The sequence below is a fragment of the Equus caballus genome, chromosome 18 (genome assembly GCF_041296265.1).
Source record: "Equus caballus isolate H_3958 breed thoroughbred chromosome 18, TB-T2T, whole genome shotgun sequence".
NCBI lineage: Eukaryota > Metazoa > Chordata > Mammalia > Perissodactyla > Equidae > Equus > Equus caballus.
The window spans coordinates 71,465,803-71,472,956 of record NC_091701.1 but is presented as its reverse complement, the minus strand read 5'-3'; positions in this window follow the sequence as shown (position 1 = coordinate 71,472,956).

Below are 7,154 nucleotides of genomic sequence, written 5' to 3'. Positions count from 1 at the left end.
TGGAGGACACAGCTGCATACTCTTTCCACCTAGTTACTGTTTAAGAAAAGATGTGCTGATGAATCTTTTCTCTTTTTGGTACAGTTCCACCATTTTTAGAATCTTTTGGTTAAATCACAGTTTTCTAAAGCTACATTTCCCTGTTTATGCAGATAGAAGAAAATGTGTATGTATATTTCAAAACAGATATATGCTTAATAGAAGAAATTGAACATGCGTATATATAAACATTCTATATATATTGAAATGTGTTAAAATTATAAAATTTAAATGTGTCCTTTTTACTACAGCTAATGTGTATATATTTTACTAAAAATGTTTTATTTTTGAATATTATTATTGATGTTTGGCTTTTTATTTTTAATTTAATTTTTGTTTTTATTAGAGCAATTAATGCATATAACTTACAAAATCAAATCGCTAATTTTCAAAAGTCAAGTAGACTTTTTTTCTACTTGGTAGATATTTTTTCCATTTTGTGTTCCCAACATATTAATGGAATTTTAAATTTAAGATATCTTATATCAATTTATGATTATCATGTCATAGAGCTCTTTCTTGTTCTTTCAAGTTTCCGTTCCTATAGCAATCTACCTTTTTCATGAATATAACATGTTCTCCTTTCTCTCTGAGGATATAAGTTACAGTTTCAACTTAACGGTTTTTGTTTTTGTTTTTGTTTTTCCCTGCTATCTGCATGGTTGCTGTATTGATTAGCTTTCATGAAGTTGCAATACGGTAGCAAACAATCCCCAAATAGCAGAGATTTATACCGACACAGCTTTACAACTCACTCACTTTCCATGACTCCTGCAAATCCTCTGAGGCTTCTTTCTAGTTCTGTCATTCTGGGATCCATGAAGGAAGAGAAGCCTGTATGTGCTTCCTCATTCTCTTGGCAGAGGGGGAAGAAGCAAGCTGGAACTGTGGGATGGCTCTTACAACTTTTGGTTGGGTGTGGCCCAACCAATTCATACACACATTCCATTGGGACAAAGCAAGTCAATTGGGACAAGGAGTGGACCCCTCCCATGGGGAGGGCATCAGGGAGAATTTTCTCAAGTGTTTTATGACTCTCAGCTCTGTTCATATTTGAGTTAGGCACTGTAAGAACTTACTAGTTTTCTGTTTTGAAAAGAAACATTAATTAGCGTGCTTCAAAATGCAGTGACCCAAAGAGAATCTGGTTGTTTCAGAGGGGAATCCAAAAATAATAGTATCCATATGTCTCTCTGCAGGACATTTTCTCTCTCTCCTGCCTGTAATGGTCTAAACCCAGCTACCAGCATTTGGGCAAAAGGACAGGGACTAGGCAGGGGTACCAATGTTCATTGTGCAAACTTTTACGTAATCTGCCTGGTTTCAGAATGTCATCCAATCCCATCTTTAGCTCTGCCTCAAAGCTTCAGTTCAGATCATCTCTCCTTCAGCTGCAGAGGGAAAACTTCTCATCTTCTGCCACGGTCAGGTGGCAGTGTGTGTATGTGTGTGTGTGTGTGTGTGTGAAATCTAGGAGTACAACTGCTCCTTAAAGAGGCTTTTACACAATGCTTCTGTTTTTAACTCCAATTGACATCCTGCACTTCACACATTTTTTGATGAAAATCCGCTTGTTTTCCATTGTTCCATTGTTTCCCTTCCCCATAGCTTGCAGGCAGTTACATTTCAGCCTTCAACCAATTCTGATAGCATATTCTCTAGAATCAGCCACTTTGACTAGACTTTTCTTTCTATTCATATAATGTTATACATAACCCTTTATTTAAACTCTTTCTTATAGTATATGACACATATATTTTTAATTTATGCTGAGATATCAAGGAAAGATAGCCCTTACTCTGTCGTGAATCTGTAGGTGTTTTTGTGAGGTCTTGTACTCATCTTTATCTTGTTTTGTTATAAGATGACTCTTCTGTGGACAAAATATTTAGTTTTAACTTATCTATTTGCTCCTAAATATTCGCGTCTTAAGACTGAAACTCAATATTTTGAAAATCAAAATTATCTTTGTGTCAGCTGACATCTTGGCATGTTTGCAGTCATTAAACCTGAATGCCACTGAATTTCTCTATAAGGGTTGGTTGTGGGGAGATAGTCATTAAAGTGATACAAGGAGGGTCACTGTGATGGATAATAAGAGAGAAAGATTTGTTTTTGGTGTGGACTACAATCAAGTGTATACCTGCTGTCGTTGGGTAGGATACAATTATTCCCACAATGAAATAGCTGAACAGAATTATTATTGTGACAGAGAAGCCATGCAGGATCATGTGCTCAGAACTAGGGGGCCTTAAGGCCCAATGCTTCATTAGGAAAAGCAGGCAGCTTACATTTTGTATAGTACATTGGAGATAAGTGAAGCCTTTATGCAATCCATTGATGAAGTCTGTGCATGAAATGAGCTTTTGCAAATACAATAACTAAAGACTTCTGCAAATAGAAATGAGAGTCCTAAAATAAGAAAACAACTACTTTTAGAGTAAATGGTATGTTATAAGAACAGTAGTGGATCTAAAAGTGGTTCTGCAGAATCTTGAAGAAGAAGAATCTAAGGTGACTAAAAATACTTGCTAAAAGGCCCCATTAGTTCATAAATGAGGAGGAACTAAGGATATGTGTTCACACACACGTACACATACATACATACGTACATCACAGGTGAATGTAGATTCATTGTGGTTGTATATACTTCTATGCGTTATTTTATAATCAGTTATTTACAGTTTTTATGCAGACTCTGACTTCGTCATTCTTAGCAAATCCTTTTGCTGTCCTTGTAAATCCTAAATGGAAACCATCTCCTTTAGGCATTGTCATTCTTGAGTAATCCATGTTGCTATCACTGCAAAGACATTTTTCTGAATGAAATACACATTCTACTGGCACAAAAGATACATCTCTGATAAAAGTCATAAGTGCCAGGCTGACTTCTAGTCCCGAAGCCCTTATCTCTGCCAAGTCTCCAAAATTGGGGTCATTTAGTTCATACCTATCAGCTCACCTGAGACTAACTCCATCTGGGAGAAATCCATCTCTCCTCTGGGCAAATTGAAACTCTACCTGAGGAAGCTTAGTAGCATGAGTTTTACGATTGATCCAAGAATGCTTTTGTTGTTTTCGGGTAAGTTCTGATATATTTTACCAGTGCAGTGCAAAAATATAATGAAACCAATGTTTGTCTGTTAATTTGCTCTCTAATGCAGGCAACTGGCACTTGCTTAGCTTCTGAAAGTTAGAATTCTAACTTCCTAAGATGATTACAATCTACAATCAGTGAAGCTTTATTTTGTGGGTGTCTGCTGCTTTAGCAAACTTGTAAAAGAACGTACAACCAGTCCTTTTTCTGCTGAAACCCTGCCTGATAGCATGGAAGTTTGCAAGCATTGACAAAACAATTTCATCCACATTGTAAAATCATTCAGGTAATAAATAGTATCCAGAAATGGCTTCTCTGGGGGGTGGGGTAGGGGAAACAATTGCAGCTGCATGGTTTGCTGATTGCCTTTTAACTGAAGACCTCAAGTCATCTAAAGCCGTGTGTCATTTTATAATACTATAGCCACCATTCAGAAAAAATTACATGTGGTTCAGAAACTTGCATCAGCTCATGGAAAATCTTTGCAATTTCAGTTAAGACTGGCTACAGACAAGGGTATTTTCTGATCTTTTCATGGAAAGCTACTTGTTAAAAGTATATTCCAGGGGCTCATCTTTATTCACATTTATTTCATCATGTTTATGTCTGGTTATTCTGTTGTGGAATCTTCTGCCCTGTCTAAATTTATCTTTCTGGTTTGCATGTTGGTATGTTTCTGCCTCCAGGACTTTTCCTGCACATGCCTTTCAAATTTCAAAAATTTTTCAGAGCCAGCCCTAGTGGCCTAGTGGTTAAGTTCAGCAGCCTGAGTTTGGTTCCCAGGCACAGTGGCCATGCTGTGGCCATGGCTCACATACAAAAAGAGGAAGATTGGCAGCAGATGTTAACTCAGGGCAAATCTTCCTCAGCAAATAAATAAATAAAATTCCTTTCAGGAAGCTTTTCTAGTTAATCTCATCTGATCATTTCTCTGGTCAAATTTAGTCAGATACATAATTAATACTCTGTTCATTTGCATTCTTGGATATGTCACTTTGAAAGGATTCTTCAGTTTGTTATTTATACAGGTAACTCTAACTCAGTTCAGTACTCTTGGTACTTCTATTACACCTCAACTCAGTAATAGTAAGATGTGGAGAGAGCTCTAGTGGCTGAATTAAAGTTAGATGAGGTAGATAAAATAAGATAAAATAAATACCTAGAACTCCATTATGAACTTTACCATCCAGATCCATGCGTGAGTTCTGAGACTCTTTGCTATAACATTTGAGATCTGAAGCTGGAGACTCCTGTATTGATCTAAATTCAGATTATGTAGATGGTGATACCAAATAGAGCTGTTTTTTCCAAGCAAGAGTATCTCAGCTACCCACTTTCTGGAAGATATATAGACAACAGATTATAAAACAGAACGAAATCCTTGTATAAATTGAGAACAATGAAAAATACAGGAGACATTAGTTGCAAAGACTTAGGCTATGCACCATAAATTCAACAAGAATGAAAACATGCACTGTCCTATTTAGTCATCATGTACTTATGAATAGAACATTATATCATATTCTACTCCCAGCATAAGGTCCTTTGAGAAAACACTCATTGCGGATGACCACCAGTAAGAGCCTAAAGGAAACATAAATTCTACAGAAAAATCTTTAGGGGAAAAATAGTTTTGTTTTTTTTTTAGCCAAAGAATGGAGAAAGTGTAAATCAGGATGTTCAGTATAAAGAAAACACTTTTCTACTTGCTGCACTTGGAGTTTTCCAAGAAAATATAACACATTTGCTTGCAGCTTCATAACATTACTCTAACTATATAATCAAAGCACTATAAAAATTAATAATATTACCAGCGGTTTACAATTATTGGGCATTTACATGTGACATACTGTACTATTTTCATATACATCATTTCCTTTCATCCACACAATAGTCCTTTTATGTTAGATTTTTTTATTATCCCCATTTTACAGATGATTAAATAAATTGCCCAAATCACCAAGCTAAGAAGCGTTAAAGCTAGGAATCTTATCCTTTCCATCTAATCTAAACTCAGTAGTTTTTAACAACTGTACAATATTGCCTTGTAATTTTATTAACAATTCAGGAGATCATACTAACCCATGAGTTACAAGGGAGTTTCAGAAAGTTTTGAAGGACAAAATTCACAGAATGAATTCAGATTCTTTTCTGAGAAATTTCTGTGCTACCTTAATGGGTAGGTAGATTTAGGCTGAGAAATGGCATAAAGAGAATTATTCTAGACAGAATGTTTGGTAGATAAATTTTGGAATTTACTGATTCTACAAATAGCTAAAATAGGCTACATTCTTATATGCATATTATTTATAAATATATGAGTGTGTCAATAGATACGTGTGTAGGTGAATACGTGTCCAGCTTGGGTCAGAATTGCATTTAGCTTTGTAATCACTAAGAAATTTACTGACCCTGTCAAGATTTTTCATGCTAGAATAAAATAAAAACTAAATGAAATGACAACATGATTCTTGCTGTGATTAAAATATATATTCTTTAGAATAATATAGCCTAAAACTAATTGGATTACTGTGTATCACTGTGTATTACTGCATCTTTCTTAGATTACGCTTGGTTTAAGACAAGTTAACAAGAACACTATGGGGTGAATTGTTTAAAAATCACATAACGATTCAGCTATATGATTGTCACTAATGTCAGTATGGTTAAATCTTCGGTGACAACTTTGAAATAAATGTTTTGTCTAGTTGGAATATTGGACATAGGACTGCAAACAGTTATACTGCTTCATTCAGCAATCACATTTCCAAATCCTATTGTCAGCATAAACTACTTAAGGTTGGACTTGAAAGCAGAATAGAACATGGGTTCTTGGAACGTTCTACCTGGGTTTGTACCCAGGTTCCAACTCATTAGCTGTGTGACGTTGGCTAAATTAGGGCATGCCTCTGTGGCCCAGTTTCCTTAATTAAATGGAGAAAATGACAATCTACCTCATAAGGCAGTTGTTAAATTTTATATTTGAAACTATTAAAATACTTAGAATAGTGCTTGCCATAGAGTCAGTATCAACAAGTGCTGTCATCCTTATGTAATGATTATTGCTGTTGTTATTATTATTGCTGTGTCCTGAGAGAGTTATAACAGAAAAATATGACAGGTATATTTATAAGATAGAATGTATAGTGACCTTAGATATAAGCCTTTGTATTAACAATGATGCATCACACAATGATTGTGGTCTTGGTTATCCTTTTGAAAATTATTCGTTTATCACAATAACAGAAATAAATGTGCACATATTGTGTGCTGTAAAGACTGTGCAAAGCATTTCACATAAGCAATCTAACATCTTATTCATAGCAATTTGTCTTAGTCTGGTCAGGCAGCTATAACATAACCATAGACTCGGTAGATTATAGACAACAGAAATGTATTTCTCACATTTCTGGATACTGAGAAGTTCAAGATCAAGGAGCCGGCAGGTTGGTGTCTGGTGAGAGCCCAGTTCCTGGTTCCCAGATGGCTGTCTCCTCGTTGTGTCCCCACATGGCGGAAAGAGAGAGAGAACTCTCTGGGGTCTCTTTTAGAAGCACTAATCCCATGCATGAGGGCTCCACCCTCATGACCTAATTACCCCCAAAAGGCCCCTCCTCCTAATGTTATCACACTGAAGGGTAAGATTTCAACATATGGATTTTGAGGGGATTCAAACATTCAGTCCATAACACAACCCTAAGACGAAAGAGCTACCCTTAAAAAATTTTTTCATGAAGAAACAGAAACTCCAATTTGGAAAACTTTGGTAAGTTTCCCCAAATCATACAGCTATGAATGTAGGAAGCTGCACTTGAATCGAGGGCTTCTGACACCAAAGCTTAAGCTTGTAGCCAGTTTTTTGACTAAGAAGTTGTCATCGCTCTGCTTCGGTGGACATACTCTCATAACAAATATCATTTTTACCTTCTTTTTCCCTAAAGAATGGAGTTTATATAAACCTCAGATTGAATTTTTCCCAATAAATTTAACTATTTAATATTTGGAGCAAGAAGAGAGA